Source organism: Orycteropus afer, unplaced genomic scaffold (assembly GCF_000298275.1).
Source record: "Orycteropus afer afer isolate SDZICR_OR568_19922 unplaced genomic scaffold, OryAfe1.0 scaffold00161, whole genome shotgun sequence".
Classification (NCBI taxonomy): Eukaryota; Metazoa; Chordata; class Mammalia; order Tubulidentata; family Orycteropodidae; genus Orycteropus; species Orycteropus afer.
In genome coordinates, this window is record NW_006921748.1 from 5,160,515 (window position 1) to 5,180,816 (window position 20,302).

Genomic DNA, 20,302 nt, shown 5'->3' on the forward strand with positions numbered 1-20,302 from the left:
ATATGATTGTTAAGGTGCATGATTCCAAAGAATGGTTTCTAAGGTATACTATTCTTTAGGCAAAACGTCATTCCAGGGAGACAGGTTAGCAATCACTCTGCTGGGGCAACGTTCTGCCCTAGGAACACAAAGCTGAAGCCAAGCATTCATTCATTCAACCGCAGGAGAGGCCTTGCCATCTCTCAAAGCAATCATTCAACCATACATCTCTTAACTGTAGTTAGAACATATACCTTGCAGTCATGTTCTTCTGGGGGTCTTATTCTTGGTCTCCGACAGTCCCTTGTCAGATATGTCATTGCTAAATATTTTTTCCCAATCTGTAGCTTCTCTTTTGACTCTTTTGGGGAAGTCTTTGGAGGCACATAAAAATTTCATTTTTAGAGGGTCCCAATCATCTAGTTTCTCTTCTGCTGTTTGTGCATTTTGGGTTATGTCATCTATTTATGTCATATATTGTTGTTGTTGTTGTTATGTGCCATCAAGTCAGACCTGACTCATAGCGACCCCTCCTTGGTTTCCGAGGCAGTATCACTACGGAAGTAGATTGCCCCATCTTCCTTTTGAGGAGTGGCTGGTGGGTTTGAACTGCCAGCCTTCTGGTTAACAGTCAAGTGCCTTAGGCACTATGCTACCAGAGCTCCCCTGTATTAGGGCCCCTAAATTTGCCCCTAGTTATTCCTTGAGGAACTCTATAGTTTTAGGTTTCACATTTAAGTCTTTGATCCATCTGGAGTTCATTTTTGTGTATGGTGGGAGGTACATATCTTGTTTCATTTTTCTGCAAATGGATATCCAGTTCTGCAAATGGATATCCATTTATTAAACATTCTCTTCCCCATTTAACAGATTTTGGCCCTTTGTCAAAGATCAGCTGACTATAGGTTGATGGATCTATACCTGGGTTCTCAATTCTATTCCACTGGTCTATGTGTCTGTCATTGTACCATTACCAGGCAGTTTTGACTACTGTGGCTGTATAGTAGGTTTTGAGATCCAGCAGTGTGAGACTTCCTACTTTGTTCTTCTTCTTCAATAGTGTTTACTTATCCAAGGGCTCTTTCCTTTCCATTAAAGTCAGTGATTGGTTTTTCCATATCCTTAAAGAATGTTGATAGGATCTAGATTGGGATTGCATTGAATGTATAGATTGCTTTGGGTAGAATTGACATTTTCACAATGTTCAATCTTCCTATGCATGAGTATGGGATGTTCTTCCATTTTTGTAGATCTCTTTCTTTAAGTAGTTTTTTTATAGTTTTCTTTGTAGAGGTCTTTTGTGTCCCTGGTAAGATTTATTCCCAAATATTTTATTTTTTTGGTAGCTATTGTAAATTTTGTTGTTGTTGTTATTTGCCATCGAGTCAGCCCCGACTCATAGTGACCCCTCCTTGGGTTTCCGAGACAGTATCACTACGGAAGTAGGATTGCCCAACCTTCCTTCCGAGGAGTGGCTGGTGGTTTTGAACTGCCAGCCTTCTGGTTAGCAGTCAAGTGCCTTAGCCACTATGCTACCAGAGCTCCTCCTACTTCCGTAGTGATACTGCCCCGCAAACCCAAGGAGGGGTCTCTATGAGTTGGGGCCGACTTGACGGCAAACAACAACAACAACAACAACATTGTAAATTTTATTGATTTCCTTATTTCTTTTTCAGCAATCTCTTTGCTGGTGTAGAGAAATCCAACTGATTTTTGGATGTTAATCTTGTATCCTGCTCTGGTAGCATAGTGGCTCAGGCACTTGACTGCTAACCAGAAGGCTGGCAGTTCAAACCTACCAGCCACTTCTCAGAAGGAAGATGGGGCAATCTACTTCCATAGTGATACTGCCTAAGAAACCCAAGAAGGGGTCGCTATGAGTTGGGGCCAACTTGACGACACATAACAACAACAACACAATGCTAAATCTCTCAATTAATTCCAGTAGGTTTTTGACTGAGTCTGTTGGGTTTTCTAGGTATAGGATCATGTCCTCAGCAAATAGGGATAGTTTGACTTCTTCCTCACTAATTTGGATGCCCTTAATTTCCCTTTCTTGCCTTATTGCTCTGGCTAGGACTTCTACTATAATGTTGAACAGAAGTGGTGATAGTGGGCATCCTTGTCTGGTTCCTGTTCTCAAGAAGAATGGTTTCAGTCTCTCTCCATCGAGAATAATGTTGGCTGTTGGTTTTGCATAGATGCCCTTTAAGGCCCACAGTTTTTGAAATTTTCTGGAGCAGAGAGGAATTTGTCTCCCTTGTTGTTTGGCATTTTGTTCATGTTGGTTACTAACGCACTTGATTTAAAGGACTGCAACTTGAGTTTCATTTGCTGTTGCTCAATGTAGCGATGATTCATTGCTTCAAAGGAGTGTCTTTGTGGTCTTTTTCTACTTCATGCCAAACGTTTTTCTTTTAGTTTATTCAGAGTGACATGATTAACTAGACTGGTTACTGATGTATTTTTGTAGACTGTATAAAGGTTTGAATTGAACTTAACTACTTGGGAATTAATAACAGTGGATATTTCACAATACCTTGTGGATGAATTGATACATTTCAAGAAAATCTGAAAGGTAGCAAAAGCTGTCCCTTTTACTCAAAGTGCTTTTAATTTCTCTGTAGTTTTTCCAAGGGTGTATATCTTTACAGAAGTAGACTGCCTCATCTTTCTCCCTCGGAACAGTTGGTGAGTTTGAACTGTGACCTTTTGCTTAGCAGGTGATCTGTGTCACCAGGGCTCCTCACATAAATGGCAATGAGTCTATATTGTAATGATTTGTGAAATAGGTCTTCCTATAGTCATAATCCCTTGGTGGCACAAACAATTAAACAATTTGAACCCAGCCAGAGGCACCTTAGGAGACTGAAGTGGTGATCTGCTCCCAAAAGGTCACAGCTTTGAAAAACCTATGGAGCCATACTACTCTGCACCCATGGGGTTGACATGAGTCAAAACTAACTCAGTGGCAGCTAATGACAACAACATATAGGCACACTCAATAAAGTAGGTATAAAACAGAACAAAAATATTAAAGGTTTCAAAGGTACATTTATTTAGAAATTTTTAATAGGTTTTATGGTACAAAAGAAAAGAATGTAATAATAAATAGAGGAAAATCTTTTCAGTCTGCCATTTTAAAACAGACGGCATATCCATTTATTCATCTATTCATTCATTAATCAAATTAATATTTAATGAACACTTACTAGATGCCACGTACCCTATTATATCCTGGTGAATACAAACACCATCATGAGGCTGACAGAACAGAATCACACATAATTACTATGCAATCCAAGAGGACTGAAGGGTAGGGACATACCTTCCTGAGAGTCAAGAACATAAAAATCTTGATTTCCCAGAGCATGAAGTTTGAGGGAATGTGTGAGCTGAAGTCACAAAAGCAGGCTTGAGGCAGACAATTGCACGGTCTTTTAGATAAGGTTAAGAGTTTTAGTCTTTGTCTAATAGTAGTGGGAATGACATAGATATTTCAGGTAGGTGGTGATGTAACCCTATTTTCATTTAGAAGAACAGATTGGAAGGTCTAAGAGGATTTTCTTTGAAATCTTTTGCAAGTTTATTTTAGTGGTCTGGGTGAGAGACGACAGGAAGGTGGCTTGAACTTAAATGGTAAACTTGGAGATGGTGAGAAAGAAAAAGAGATGCCCAGAAGAAAAATCAAGAAGACTTGGTGACTGATGGGCTCTTGGGAAGGGGGAAGAATTTCTTGTTGGTTTCTGCTGTATTGATTCTAACTTACTCTACCACATGGGATCAGTGTGGCATGATCCCTGGGTAAATTTTGCAGCTCACTAAATTACTAGTACTCAGGTTAGAGTGCAATATTAACAAAATTGAGTCATAAATTTACTTTACCTTCAAATGGCTCAGATAATTTTACTATCTTGTCTGAACAGATACTCTATTCTTCACATCTGCTTTCTTGAAAAGCACGTTGGTCACCAACTGCCTCAGGAGAAAGCATGGAGCTATTTCTCTACAAATCTGTCTTTAACAGCAACTCCAAATGTTTGTCCCACTGATACAGACAGTGAACTCTTTAAGGGAAATTCCTACCATAGCAGTAGGCATTCAATGGAAGCTAAATATTTATGAAATGTACATTAGATTATTACCTTGCATTTATATATGAAGACTTTCTTACTTCCTTTTCAGAAGGAATTAGTTTATCCTGAATATCTGAAAGGCAGAAGGTGTCAGGTAAATGCACCTTTTAGTTTTGCCCTTTAGTGTCCTCTGGGCATTTCATAAAGTATCTCAGGTCAGAGGTATTTTAAGAACTCAGTAACAAAAGAGGAAGGGCAGGAAGTGAGATATTCAAGGAGACTGGAATGTGGTGACCATCATCCTGGTGTTCAACTCACCAAGAGAAAGCAGCCCATTGTCTGAGCCTTTGGTCCACTTGCTTACTGAGGAGACCGTCATTCTTCTAACTGAGCAGTAATCTCAGTGATGGAGAGAACCAACTTCATCCTGTTCACATTTGAATCCCCAGAGCCCAGTCGAGTGCCTGGCATGTGGCTGATATTAGATATTTTATGAGCAAATGAATGGAAGTGACACCAAGCACATTGTCCAAGATCTGATGGAGTTCAGCCAGTGATCAGTGCTTGTGGTCTGACAAACATCAGAGCCACTTCAAACTGAAGTAGCAATTGTATTTGCTGGGGTTAGTTTGCTAAGTGAGTTTGAAGCTGTAAGTGTGTATTTTGATGGTGGTGAGTCTGGAGTTTCCTCTTTACACATATTTATAAAATGATCCTAAGCCTTTGGGCATTGTTGGAATCTTGGAAAGGGAAAGACTTTCTTTTGAGAACATCTTAGTCCTAAAAGAATGATTGGTCTGGAACGTGAAGGGTTAAATGCTGGGCTCTGAAACCACTTTGCTACAGCCTTTTAATCAGCCCTTAACCTGACCTTTCCTCAGTTCCTGGCCTGGAATATGGAGGTCATTTGTCAATTTTAAACTGTTCTGTTTCTCTTTCCAATTTTGCTTTAAGCAAGATTGCAAAAGGTGCCTCTAATGGGTTGCTGGAGGGGACAAATACTGCTTGTTTTGAATTGCAAAGATCCTTTGGGCTGGAGCTGGAAGGATTTCTGTCTGATGCTGCTTTTCACTTTAAAGCTTTATCTGATTAACCCTGTACATTGGAGATGATCAGGATCCCATTATCCCTTTATCAATAGCACCCATTCTACTGTGCTAAATACATTTTTTCTCAATGCTGGTAATTGTCCATATGGGGTGAATATTTACTAGGGAGTTTTTTGTTTGTTGTTTTTTTGTAACATTAGTGTTGCTCACGCAAGTGTTTATTTTGAGTTCAGCTATTTAGGAAATGAATCAGCAAGCAGTACAAAGGATTGAGGTAGAAAGTTCCAGCTTAGTTATGTGCTGCTGTCTCCTGCTGAGAGCTTCAGTAGAGGGTTTTTTAGAAAGTTTTCAATAGGCACAGTGGTGTCTTTGCTTTGGAGACAGTGATAGCATCATTAGTTTTCTTCTAACATTAAACATTTTATTGGATAATTCTACAAGTGCCTTAGGGAGGATGTGTGACTCCTTTCAAATTAAGTAAATCACATGATGAAACTGACTTGACCCATAAATCCCTTCTCCCAGAACCCATCTTAAAGGAGAAAAGGATTAAATGTTTTAAAGTTTATTTTGCCCTTGAGTCGATTCCTACCCACTGTGACCCATGTATGTCAGAGTCAATTGCAAGACCTTTCTTCTGACACATATGATTTGACATGTGTCTTGGTGGATGGAAACCTCCAAACTTTTGGTTTGCAGCCAAGCATGCTAAAACCATTTGTAACACCTATGGGCTCCTAATGTTTATTTTGGAAATTTATTTAAACTTTATGGATAGGCTTTATGGAGATTAATAGAGATTTTGAACAATCTGCAATCCTGCCTCCACCTCTAGCCATGATAGAAAAGATTTGTTCAGGCTTTATGAGCAAGAAAAACCCATTGGATCCCATAGTTTGGACTGGGCAAAGCAGGAAGGTGTGTATGTACATTTCAGAATTACAGATAGAGAAACCAAGAAACATAATATCTGAAGTTGAATGATTGGGGGTTTGGTGCCAGCTGTGTGACTTGGGAAAATAAACCTCAGTGTCCTATTTTAAGCAATTGGCATCAGGCCTGAATGATCTCCAGGCAAATGGAGTTTCCTCTTTCATGTGATCTGAGAGTCATGGAAAATTTCCTGGTTCAGAATCCTTCTCCAAGCTATTGTACAGTATTCCTCCATTGAAGATTTGTTTCCTGGCTTAAATCCACTGCCCTTTCCTAGCTTTCTTGTAAAATCAAACACCCTGGGACAGAGTATGATATGGAGTTGTTTGACATCAGTGTGAATAAGTATAATGCAGGAAAATATCTGTTTATCAAAAGCTGTTTGAGTAAGGGGTGGTTTGGGGAGATAACGCAAAAGTGAGCAGAAAACTCAACACTTCCCCAATTTTGCATGAGTCTGAGAAGGCTTGTCATATGTGTCTTTTAAACACTAGTTTGGAATTGCTCCATTTCTCTGCTTCTAGTTGCTCATGTTCTCTCTCTCCCACTGCTTCTGGTTAGTTTTCCAAGAGCATTATTTAACTTGGTAAAGCACATAGAGTGCTGAATTTGCTCTCGAAGACACATTAGAAAATAAAGCCACAGGATCTTGCATTATAAGCAAAAACGATGGGAACAGCCCTGATTGAATTTGTGTAATGTACAGAGTTAGAGCCACGGGGGCCTCTTGTTGCATCGAGCAAAATGGAAGGTGCAATGTGAAATGTGTCTCCATAATGTAATACTCCCAGGTAACTTGTAATAAGAGTCCCCACTCCTGCTATCAGATGGCTTGGCTGAGCCAAAACCTGCTGAAAAATATGCAGCACTCAGAGTGCTATTATATCAGAGTGCATCACCTCAGGCACTTCAGGTAAGTAGAGAGAGGTGTCCGGAGAAATTTTATTAAGAATAAACTGAAGATGCGGAAAACAATAGAACTAGCCTTCCCCACCCCACCCCCCAACAAATACGTTATCAATGTGTAATATTTTCAGTATTAGCGTAACAGCCATACTTCAGTTGAAAAGACAACCAGGGAATTTTTTAATGAAATGCAGAAAAGTCAAATCACTCCACAAGCTTATTTGTTACTCATAAAAATTATGATAAAACTTGGTGCATGCAAAAGTGTTAGAGCAATGAATCTATGAAGAAATGGAAGCTCTGATTATAACTCGGAGTTGGTCCTTTTACTGTTATTTACAGATATGTCTTGAAAACTTAAATGCTTCCAAATGTTAAGTAGTCAGGGAAAGCATAACATGTTTGATTTTTGTTTCTGTAGCAACCAGCCATTTCTATAAAAGAAGGCATCGAGAAAGAAGGGAGATGTAAGAGAAGTGAGGAAGAATGATCACCTCAAACTATCACACTTCTACTGATATTTATAGTTTTCAAGAGGCTTTCCACCTATTTTGGTTTCCCTTCCCTCGCCACAGTTTTTCATCATTCTGAATATGAACACGGTCAATACAACACTCCAATACGACAGGTACATTTTAAATGAGCTTCCCTTCAGTTCAACTCAGTTCTGCTCAATAATCATTGAGTACCCAGTATTTCCCAGCACGTGAAGTGAACATGATGGGTTCTCTGCCCTTGAGGATTTAGTGAAGAGCGTGGGCATCAGACACAAAAATAGAGATGTCAATATAAGTTTCCAACCACATGGTGGAAAAGTGAAGGATGCATTTAAGCTCTGCATAAAAGGGAGAAAAAGACTTCGGAAGATGATCACAGCAGCATTAAGTTTTGAAAGGGAAGTAGACATGGCATGATGAAGGGAGAATGTATTCAAGATACACACACAGCTAGACTTGTACAGAACTCCCAACTATTGGAAAAAGGCAGTCCCATTCAACTGGGAACAATGATGTGGAGCAGGTTCCTGACCCCACAGCAGCTCTCAATGGGCTTCCAGGCTTGGGTCCCAGCCATATTTTAATTTTTTAATGTTTGTGCTTTTTATTGCAAGCATCTTTCTTTATAGAGGATATTTTGCTATTTAAAGTCAGCTCCAAGGCATTCATTCTTCACTCACCTCTGTGCCTGATGAGGATAGCATTGGATACTGATTCACTGAAGTGAGGTCATCACCAGCCATTGACACTGCTCTTCCTTTTTATCATCATGGAAACTTCTGCTACTCCATTTCCTCCTTCCTTTGTTCAATATTGGGGCTGCTATCTAGACACATCTGTCATACTTCCAGCTCCTCCATATTGTTGGATCATGTAATTTCTTTCTTCTCCTCATCTCATAAAAAGTGAGATGTTGTGGGTGGGCAGTGAGGAGGAGGATGGTGGCTTCTTCCACATTTCCCTTAAGCAGACAGTTGGGAAGGCTGTTTTGTGCTCTATGGGGAAGCTCCATTCAGCAATATCTAGGCCTTAGTCTAGCCCCTAGGCTCCTAGACTTGGACACTTGGAATGCACCAGGTCCCATGAGTTACAGGATACTCAGTCATGGATATATTCCAATACCAGTTCCCCTGGTATATTCCAATCATCCAGGCTCCCATACCTGGGACAATCTCCACACTGCCCAGGCCACTACTCTCTGAGCTTCAAAACTCAAATGAAGATTGCTTTCATTGATTTGGTCATGACTTGCTCTGCTTCACCACTCCACCTGTTCCCAAGCCTTCTTTCTCAAGACAGGCACCTCTCCTAGCACCACAGCACATCTTCCAAAGACCCCAAGGTGTTCTAGAACCTTAGTTATGTATCCAAAGAAAAAAATAGTCAAGAAAGCATGAAACCTAAGTCAAAATTTTATTTCTTTTGCAAGTAATAATGATAATATCACTAATAATATAAATAATAAAAGGGTAAATAACTTATTTGCTGTAATCTATGTGTTAGGAAGGGACTGAGATTTTTTTAAAAATACATGTTATTGAAATACATTTTATGTACAGTGAAATACACAAAACTTAAGTAACATGGGTCAATGCATTTTTCTTTTTTTTTTGTAGTGTTCCCTCCCCTTTCCTCCCACCCCTGGTAGCCAATAAAGAAAATTTCCTTCTATGTATAAATCTTTCCTTGACTTTTCACAATAATGAATTAATGTTTGTCCTTCTATGATTGACTTATTTCACTCAGCATAATGTCCTCCGAGTTCATCCATGTTATATGGTGTTTTGCAGATTCTACATTATTCTTTAGAGTTGCATAGTATTCCATTGTGTGTAAGTACCATAGTTTGGCTATCCATTCTTCAGTTGGTGGACACCTAGGTTGTTTCCATCTTTTGGTTATTGTAAATAGTGCTGTGATGAACCTGGGTGTGCATATATCTTTTCCTGTCTTGGCTCGCATTTCTTTAGGATATGTACCTAATAATGGTATTGCTGGGTCAAATGGTATTTCTAATTCCAACTTTTTAGGGAATCACCATACTGTTTTCCACAGTGGTTGTATCATTTTATAGTCCTATAAGCAGTATATGTTGTCATTAGGTGCCATCGAGTCATCTCCAATTCATAGCGACCCCATGCACAGCAGAACGAAACATTGCCTGGTCCTGCACCAACTCCATGACCCTTGCTATAATTGAGCCCGTTGTTGCAGCCACTGTGTCAATCCATCTCATCAAGGGCCTTCCCCTCTTTTATTGACCCTCCACCTTACCAAACATGATATCCTTCTCCAGGGAATAGTTCCTTCTTACAACATGACCAAAGTAGGTGAGATGAAATCTGGCCATTCTCGCTTCCAAGGAGCATTCCTGCTGCACTTCTTCTGGGACAGATTTCTTAGTTCTTTTAGCGGTCCATAGCACTGTCAGAATTCTTCACCAGCAGCACAGCTCAAAAGCATTAACTCTTCTTTGGTCTTCCCTATTAATTGTCCAGCTGTCACATGCATAAGAGGTGATTGAAAGTACCATGGTTTATGTTAGGTGCACCTTAGTCCTCTAGGAGACATCTTTGTTCTTCAGCACTTGAAAGAGGTCTTTTGCAGCCGATTTGCCCAGTGCTATACATAGTCTAATGCCCTGACTGCTGCTTCCATTGGTGTTGATTGTAGAATCAAGTAATATGAAGTCTTTGACAACTTCAATCTTTTCGTCATTTATCATGATACTGCTTATAGCCCTAACTCTCCACATCCTTGCAAGCATTTGTTAATTTCTGTCTTGTTGAACTTTGCCATTAGTGCTGAGGTGAGAGGGTATCTCATTGTTTTGATTTGCCTCTCTCTGATGGCTAATAATTGTGAGCATTTCTTCATGTATTTGCTAGCCACCTGAATATCCTCTTTGGTGAAGTGTCTATTCATATCTTCTGCCTATTTTTTAAAAGGATTGTTAATCTTTTTGCTGTTGAGATGTTGGAGTTTTCTATAAATTTTAGAGATAAGTCCCTTGTCAGATATGTTGTTGCCAAATATTTTTTCCCAATCTGTAGGTTCTCTTTTGACTCGTTTGGAGCATCTTTGGGAGCACTTACAAATTTAATTTTCAGAAGATCCCATTCATCTAGTTTATCTTCAGCTGTTTGTGCATTTTGAGTTATGTTTGACAGTCTGTTATGCCATAAATTATGGTCCCTAAATTTGTCCTTATTTTTTCCTTGAGGAACTTTAAAGTTTTAAGTTTCATATTTAAGTTTTTGATCCATCTGGAGTTAGTTTTTGTGTATAGTGTGAGGTATGGATCTTGTTTCATTTTTCTGCAAATGGATATCCAATTTTGTCATCACCATTTGTTAAAGAGATCACCTCTTGCTCGTTTAATGGATTTCAGCCCTTTGTCAAAAATCAGCTGACCATAGGTCAATGGATCTAGTTCTGTTCCATTTGTCTATGTGTCTGTCGTTGTACCAGTACCAGGCTGTTTAGACTACTGTGGCTGTATATTAGGTTTTGAAATCTGAGAGTGTGAGACCTCCTACTTTGCTTTTTCTCTTCAGTAGCATTTTGCTTATTCAAGGTCTCTTTCCTTTCCATATAAAATTAGTGATTGGTTTTTCCATATCCTTAAAGAATGATGATGGGATCTGGACTGGGATTGCATTGAAAGTATAGATTGCTTTGGGTAGAAATGATATTTTTACAATGTTCAATCTTCCTATCCACAAGCATAGTATGTTTTCCCATTTATGTAGGTCTCTTATGGTTTCTTGGAGCAGTGATTTTTAGTTTTCTTTTTATAGGTCTTTTGTGTCTCTAGTGAGATTTATTCCCAAGTATTTTATTTTTTTTGGTAACTATTGTAAATATTATTGATTTCCTTTCCAGCCATCCAACTGATTTTTGTATGTTGATCTTGTATCCCTCCACTATACTAAATCTCTCAATTTGTTCCAGTAGTTTTTTTTTTGTTGAGTCTCTTGGGTTTTGGATGTCTAGGATTATATATTCACCAAATAGGGACAGTTTGACTTCTTCCTTCCAATCTGGATGCTTTTGATTTCCCTTTCTTGCCTTCCTCCCTGGCTAGGACTTCCAATACAATGTTGAATAGAAGTGGTGATAGAGGGTATCCTTGTCTGGTTCCTGTGCAGTCTCTCTCCATTGAGGATAATGTTGGCTGTTGGTTTTGCATATATGCCCTTTATTATGTTGAGAAATTTTCCTTCTATTCTGATTTTGCTGAGAGTTTTTATCAGGAAAGGGTGTGGGATTTTATCAAATGCCTTTTCTTCATTGATTGATATGATCATGTGGGTCTTTTCCTTTGTTTTATTTATGTGATAGATGACTTTGATTATTTTTCTAATGTTGAACCATCTTTGTATACCTGCTATGAACCCTACTTGGTCATAGTATATTATTTTTTTTGATATGCTGTGGGAGTCTTTTATTGTTGTTGTTATGTGCCGTTGAGTCGGACTATTGGCTAGTATTGTGTTGAAGATTTTTGCATCTATATTCATGAAGGATATTGGTCTGCAGTTTTCCTTTTTATTCATATCTTTGTCTAGTTTTGGTATCAAGGTTATGTTAGCTTCATAAAATGAATTTGGGAGGATTCCATCTTTTCCTATGTTTTGGAATATTTTGAGTAGGATTGATATGAGTTCTTATCTGAATGTTTGGTAGAATTCTCCAGTGAAACCAACTGGACCAGGGCTTTTTCTGTTGGTAATGTTTATATGACCTGTTCAATTTCTTCTTTTATTATTATGTTTAAATTTTCCACTTCAGGCTCTGTTAGTTTAGGTGAGTAGTATGTTTCTAGAAATCTGTTCATTTCTTCTAGATTTTCAAATTTGTTGCAGAATAGTTCTTCATAGTATCCTGATATTAACCTTTTAATTTCTGTTGGTTCCGTTGTGGTGTCACCCAATTCATTTCTTATTTGTGTTATTTGTATTCTCTCCCTCTTTTCCTTTGTTAAATTCACCAGTGGTTTGTCAATTTTATTAATTTTTACAAAGAACCAACTTCTAGTCCAGTTGATTTTTTCTATTGTCTTTCTATTTTCTGTTTCATTTATTTCTGCTTGAATCTTTACTATTTCTTTTCTTCTGTTGACTGTAGGCTTTTTTTTTTTTTTTGGCTGCTCTTTTTCTAATTGTTGGAGATGTTGGGTAAAGGTTTGGACTTTGGCTCTTTCTTCTTTTTTGATGTGTGCATTTATTGCTTTTGCTGTGTCCTGAAGATTTTGGTATGTTGTGTTTTCATTCCCATTTGATTCAAGGAAATTTTTAATTTTATTTTTTATTTCTTCTCTTAGCCAGTCATTTTCAAGGAGGATGTTATTCAGTTTCTGTGTGTTTGCTCTTTTTCCATTGATCTTCCTATTGTTGATTTCTAATTTGATAGCATTGTGATCTTAGAAGACTCTTTGCAGTATTTGAATGTTTTTAAATTTATTGATGCTTGCTTTATGGCCTAACGTATGGTCTATCCTAGAGAATGTTCCAAGTGAACTGGAAAACAATGTATATTGTGCTGTTGTTGGGTGAAGTGCTCTGTAGACATCTATAAGGTCAAGTTGGTGGATTGTATTGTTTAATTCTTCTGTATTTTTGTTGAGTTTCTTTCCAGTTCTATCTGTGATTGAAAGTGGTGTATTAAAGTCTCCTACTAGGACTGTGGTGTTGTCTCTTTGTCTTCTCAGTTCTGCTAGAATCTGGTTTATGTATTTTGGGGCTCTTTCATTGAGTGCATAATTATTTATTATTGTTATGTCTTCTTATTCAATTGATTGTTTTATCATTATATAATATTAGTTCTTCCTTGTCTCTTATGGTGGTTTTTGTCATAAAGTCAATTTTATCAGAAATTAATATTGCCGCTCCTGCTTTTTTATGGTTGCCATTTACTTGATAAATCTTTTTCCAACCTTTGATTTTTGGTCCATTTTTTTCTATGTCTCTAAAGTGTGTCTCTTGTAGACAGCATATTGATGGGTTATGTTTTCTTATCTAGTCTGCAACTCTCTGTCTCTTGAGTGGTGCATTAATCCATTGACGTTCCGTGTAATTTTGACAAGTATGAATTTGTTGCCGTCATTTTGTTATGTACTTTTTCATGGTGTTGCTGATTTCTTTGTTCCATATAATTTTTCTGTGCTGAGCTCATTTTGTTTATGAATCATGTTATCATTTCATTTGTTGCTATTGTTTTGGTATTTGCTAAATACTTGTGCTGGTCTTCTTTTTTATTTTCATGTGAAGGTTTATCATTTTTCTTTGAGGTTACCCTGTAATTTATAATTTTCTTCCCAAGTTTAGAACAGTTCATTCTATCTTGCAGTTGTCTTGACTTCTTTCCCATTTAAAAGTTCTATAAATGCACAGTTTTTTCGCTCTTTATGGTTTGTAGTTGTCCTCATTTGTGAATTGATGTCCCTGGTTCCTGTTTATAATCTCGTAGGATATTTACTTTGGATACTTCTCTAACTGGGTTGGTTTCTGGGTTATGTCATCATGTGTGTTGATGGTTGGTTGTTGTTTGCTGTTTTTAGTTCTCTGTCCAAAGGACTCCCTTTAGCTCTTTTATAAGGTTTGTCTGGTTTTAACACATTCCTTTAATTTCTATTTATCTGGGAATATCTTAATTTCACCATCATATTTGAGGGACAATTTTGCTGGGTATATAATTCTTAGTTGTAAATTTTTTTCTTTCTTGGTTTTATATATGTCATCCTATTGTCTTCTTGTTCACATGGTTTCTGCCGAGAAATCCGAGCTTAGTCTTATTGGTTGCCCTTTGTAGGTGACTTTTTGTTTTTCTCATGTTACTTTTAGGATTCTTTCTTTGTCTTTGGTTTTGATGTTTCATGATGATATGTCTTGGTGATTTTCTTTTGGGATCTCTCCTGTTTGGGGTTCATTGGACTTCTTGAATGGATATATTCTCATCTTTCATCATATCAGGGAAATTCTCTTCCAACACATATTGGACAATTTTCTTTGTAGTTTTATTTGTCTCTTTCTGTTCTGGAATTCCGATTACATGTAGGTTGTTCCTTTTGATGGTATCCCACACGAACCTTAGGGTTTCTTTTTTTGTTTTGATCTTTTTTCTGACTGACCCCTTTCCAAAGAAGTATTGAGGTATTTGCCTTCAATGTCACTAATTCTGTCTTCCCTTGATTCAATTCTACTCCTTTCCCTAATCAATGTGTTATCTATTTCTGAAACTTAGTATTAATCTTCTGAATTTCTATCTGTAGATTTTTTATCATTTCTAATTTTGCATTTATTTTGTAATTTTATTCTTATATTGTGTTTCAAAATTGTTCTAGGGTTTTCTCTGTGTTTTACTCAATTTTGTCAGTGTTTTCCTGAATCTATCTCTCAATCCATTGAAGGTACCTAAATACAATTCTTTTGAATTCCTTCTCAGGAAGATCCAATGCTGCTTCTTCCTCAGGGATGTATTCTGGGTCTGTTTCCTAGTTCCTTGTTTCTCCTGCTTTATCTTGCTTCTTTGTGTGAACTTTGATTCTCCGGTGTCTCTGAGACATTGTGATGTTTTTGTGTTTATATTTAATTGGTGATCATATGTTGGAGTGACTTGCCCACAATTTTTGTTTTCTTTGGATGTTATCTACGTAAGCAGGGTACTGTGCTCCTCTATTCACTAGTTTGCAGCATTTATACACTCACCACCTGTCTTCTTTCCCATTTTCAGCTTCCCATATATCCCTGTTGTCCTGGATAAACGGAGCCTATTCTTTGGTACCTGGGTTCTAAATGAGAATGCTGTCACTTTAAATATCCAAAATGGTTACCTCTTGTAAACATTCAAAATGGCTGTGCACTCCAGACAGCAGAAAGTCCACAGCTCAGGTTGTTTCCTTCCTTGCTGTTTCCCTTCCTAGTCACAGGCAACCAGTGCAGTCATCCCTGCAGCCCTTGATGACCAGGGCTGATCTTTAGGTCAATTCTCAGGTCTGAATACCACTTAGAAATATCCAGGCTGTTGGGCCCATCAGAGTAGCTAACAGTCCACACCTCCACCTGTCTCTTTACTCAACTGTTTTCATTCAGATTTTTCCACTAGTTGGTGCCTAATCCACTTCTGTATACTTTGTTTCAAAACTCAGGGCTCCAGGATTATCTTCTGTATGTCTGTCAATTAGTTTCTCTTTTCTTTGTTGAAGAGGGTCTGTATAGCTCGTCTGCCTGTTCTGCCATCTTACTAGAATAGAAGTGACTTAGATTTTTATATACACAATCTCCTTTAATGTGCTCAATTATATCCTCTATTGATATCATTTCTATGAGAAAATTAAACTTACAATGGAAACAGTACTCTAACCTAAATTACTGTGATTCTAAAGTCACTCATTTACCTCAAAAACAGAATTGGCCCATATTTTTTCCTACTACCTACTGGCAAAATTCATCCATTGAAAATTCAGAGCTCTGTTGGGCCAATTCCTCATTTTCACCTTTGCAGATGGCGTAACCAAATCATTTTCTGAGAGATCTACATGAAGTAAAATGGACTGCTAACTAGAGAAAGTGTTCCTTAAGAACTAGGAATTGGCTATACCTACCTGATTGAGGGAGAGATCAGGATTTGTGTGGAAAGTAGGTCAAGGGAAAGTGTTTCTGCTACAGAAGTGGAAGGAAGCACTGGTTAATTATATCAGGATGAATGGGGAGCAAAGCAGATCTGCCTTTCTTCCTTTAGGTTGTTTGCTTGATTGTTTGTTTCCCAGCATATTGGAATGAAAACAAAACAAAACAAAATTTAGATTCTTCTGGAATAAATATAAGGACAAATGTGCCTGCCTCATCCACTTAAAGACCAATGAAAACAAATAATTCTTTTGAAACTTGTAAGTGAAACATCAACAGAAATTAGAATAAAGGTGCAGTTTTTTGTTCTATAAAGCTTCTGATCTATCTGTGCATCTTTTCATTATTTCCTTTAGGCACAGATACCCAATTAAGTAAAGTCATTAATTAGTCAATGTTTGAAAACACTTTGAAGAAAAAGAAGGAACAGCTCACCAATGTATCACATTGTTATTTCAATTCCATTTCCTCAGTTTGCAACAAGAAATTCTTATCAGCAATCAGAAATTACACCTCCAAAAATAATGAATTTAAGAGAAGCAAGGCAAATTATTTCATGGGGGCTCATCATTTGTATTCACTTTTTAATTAACTTGTATATTTACAATTCCATTGCATGATTGATGGCTAATAAGTGAAAAACTGACTGGCAATGATGTAGCTTCAGAAAAAGATTGAAGAGTGTGGTGATTCTGTTTGTGTGTCATCTTGGTTGGGCCTGGTTGAGTGGCTGGGCAGCTGGTGGTAGTTATTCCCCATGATGAGACTGCCAATCAACTCCAAGGTAGAATCTACCACAAATAGCTGAGTAGCTACTTTGGGTATATGGTCTGCTTCCCATATATAAGAAGCAGCTTTGGGAATGGTCTCTAGCTTATTGTACGTTTGGATCCTATATGTAGCTGTGTCATTGTTCAGCAGCCTGCCATGCTCTGGTGACCTGGGGCCTTACAATGGACTTGAATTTAATGGCCTACCATGTGGTTTGGTAATATCGGATCTGTACCTTTTTACTTGTCAACCTTGGGCTTGGGAGCCTCAGCAGCCAACAGCTGTCTGGGTGAAGAAAAACCTTTAGCTTCAGCATGCCAGGAGCTGGAAGCAGAGCCAAAGCCCAAGGTTGAGGGGATTTCATCCAGCCCTTAGAGCCTGGCACTTTGAACTTGGACTTAAAAGTCTCCAAATTGTAAGAGAATAAACTCCTGTTTGTTAAGGCCATCCCATTTGTGGTATATCCTTGTCAGAGTGGCACTAGGTAACCAGACAAAGAGTTTTTGTGATACAGACAAGAAGACAAAAATGTCATTGGATGGTGATTTATGGCAATGAAAATTTGTACTGTGGATCACATCTGAACTCTTCAATTTTTTTTTTTTTTTCCAATTTCTAGGTGGAGTGTGTCAGAGAAGGACATATTTTCATAGCCATTTGTGGAGCAGGATCCAAGGGGAAAAAGTTTCATCTGAGAAAAAGATTAAGTGATTTTGTCTGCTTAACATTCAACCTTTGAAAGGCTACCATGTTAGTGAGGGTCATATGTGCGATTTTGAAAAGTAAAACCTGGAAGTTAATGAAGAATTTTCATTAAGTTAGGGATGTCCAACAATGGGCCTAATGAAGAAGGAAGTTTTCCTTCAATAAATTGTTCAGACACAGACTGGATGATCATCTGGCACCCACAGAAAACCAAAGATCTTGACACAATGTTTTATAGCAGGCTGACCAGATGTTGTTGTTGTTGTTATATGCCATCTAGTTGGACCCGACTCACAGCGACCCCTCCTTGGGTTTCCGAGGCAGTATCACTACAAAAGTAGATTGCCGCATCTTCCTTCTGAGGAGTGGCTGGTGGGTTTGAACCACCAGCCTTCTGGTTAGCAGTCAAGTGCCTTAGGCACTATGCTACCAGAGCTCCCACACTGACCAGCTAGTATGAGTTTTCTTTCTTTTTTTTTTTATGTAATTATTTTCTTCACAATTGTGGCTCTTCTAATGGGCAAATCTTGCTGGTGGGAAATGTGTGTGTATATGTGTGGAAGGCTTTTTCTACAAGCCCTTAACTGGTCTGACTCTGAAATGTGAGTTTTAGCATGGTGGCAGCATATATGTATTTTGTCTAATGCAATCCATGCAATTAGTGTGAATTATTTTTATTTGCTTTTCTCAAATCTACTCATTTTAAGATTATCCTGTTTTGCGACTATGGTTCTATGTGGAGACTTTGTTGAACATTTTGGCTGAGTTAACCAAAAATTTCCATAACCCATGCAATCAAAATAAATAAGTGATAGATAAAGTCTTTGGATTAATTACTGGAAATATCTTAAAATAAATTTATGTAATGATTTGAGACTTCTGGAAAACTTAAATGGTCTGGTTATTTATTTATTTCCAAAACAATCAAATAAATATCATATGGAGACATAGCCAAACATGAACTAATAGCCTATATGTCGCAATGGCTTTCCATTTTGTATGTTCTTGGTCTTATTTAAATAGTTGTATGTGACATCTTATAGAGCTTGAGAGTTTCAACTTTGTTTTAAAAATTGGTCGTTTTTGTTGTTAGTTGCTGTCATGTCATAGTGATATTGTGTGTAACAAAACAAAACATTGCCCAGTTCTGCATCATCTTCATGATTATAGTATGCTTGAGTCAAAAAGGTAGCAATCAATAAATGTTTGTGGACTCTTTATATTGTACTAGATGATGGAGGACACTGATGAGTACAGTTCCTTCCTCCAAGAATTTTCAGTATACTGGGGTTGACATTATATGTATGATGATTTTATATTTTATCCAATAAGAAATAATAAATCTCACATTATGAACAAAATTTGAGATCTGAACACAAAGATGTTTGTCAAGAATCACATAATGTCCAAGAGAACAAGGCAGAGTGAAATGTAAACTCTGTTAAATATTCTGCCTTTTAATGGTCATACTTTAGCTGGTAAACAAAAATTTCCACTACACTTCATCAGGATGAAGAGTGAAATTTAGCAACTTTGTTTTTTAAAACATAGTCTTCAAAATGACACTCGCTGCTTTTGAAATACAGTCATATATAGCATGACAGTACTAAGTGCCATGAGGTACAAAGACAATTAGAACCCTGGAAGAACATTGATAGAAGATGTTAATATGAGCTAAAATAGGGTTCCCTGAGGAACTTGTGCCCAGGAAGATAATTAGACAGGCAGGGAAGAAGCTGAGTCATTCTTATGGGGTAAGAGAAGAGAAGAGACATCATAATGAGTAGTTGGCTTGGGAGGACATTAAGAGACAACCCTGCCCAGAGTAATTTTTGACAGTGTGTAGAAGACATTGATGATCTGAATAAGGAGTTTGATGTTTGCCCGTTGCACAAGAGACAATGGCCAGTGTGACATCACAATCCATCTATCTCTACCCTCCTCTCTTGTTCTGCCTCCTCCTCCCACCTGTCATCACTGCTTGTTGTTGTTGTTGTTGTTATGTGCACTGCTAGTCCTGAATATTTGTATGCAGTTGAGATCTGATTAAAATGAAGTAGGGCAGCCTCAAAGGAGACAGTCACAAAAGAGCTGTCACATCAATGGTTATGAGAAGGGAAGGGGGTATCCTTGCTAACCTTTGGTCTGCAGGAGTGTTTTTGATGATGTCAACTCTGTGTTTAAACCTTGACTCTCTGTAGGTGTTGAAACACTTCACTTATACTGCAACCTCTGTGTCCTTTTTACCTGAAACAACTGAAAACCATCCAAACATAACACTAAGAGCTGTGAAAGATGGTGACAACAGCAGAATGATTCCTGCCTCATACCACAGGCAACTTGACCCTACACAGGGAGCCAGGGTTTCTGCCTACAGAATGGGAATGGTCTGAAGGCCAGATTAAGTCATAAACTATGAACGTTTCTGTCATAAGAAGCTGAGATGATCTCTTGCAGCTCCCATTCTACCTGAGGTGCCATGGTTGATATTAAAGAATAGAAGATTAAGCTCTTGTCAGGCAAACTAATGAATTTTGGATTGATTTCTGTCTTCTGCAATGCTACAGACATTTTTGACAGCTATGATTTATAGGGGCTTCAATGGGTCTATTCATGAGAGAAGCTGTTTATTTTGGTTGATGGGCAAGGCTCCTAATGTTCCTAGAGGGAAATACTGAGGGCCAACGAGATGGCTGTCTGGAAGGAGCACTCTTGCTGTCTGGGGCAGGCCTTTTATAAATTTGTAATCAAGAGCT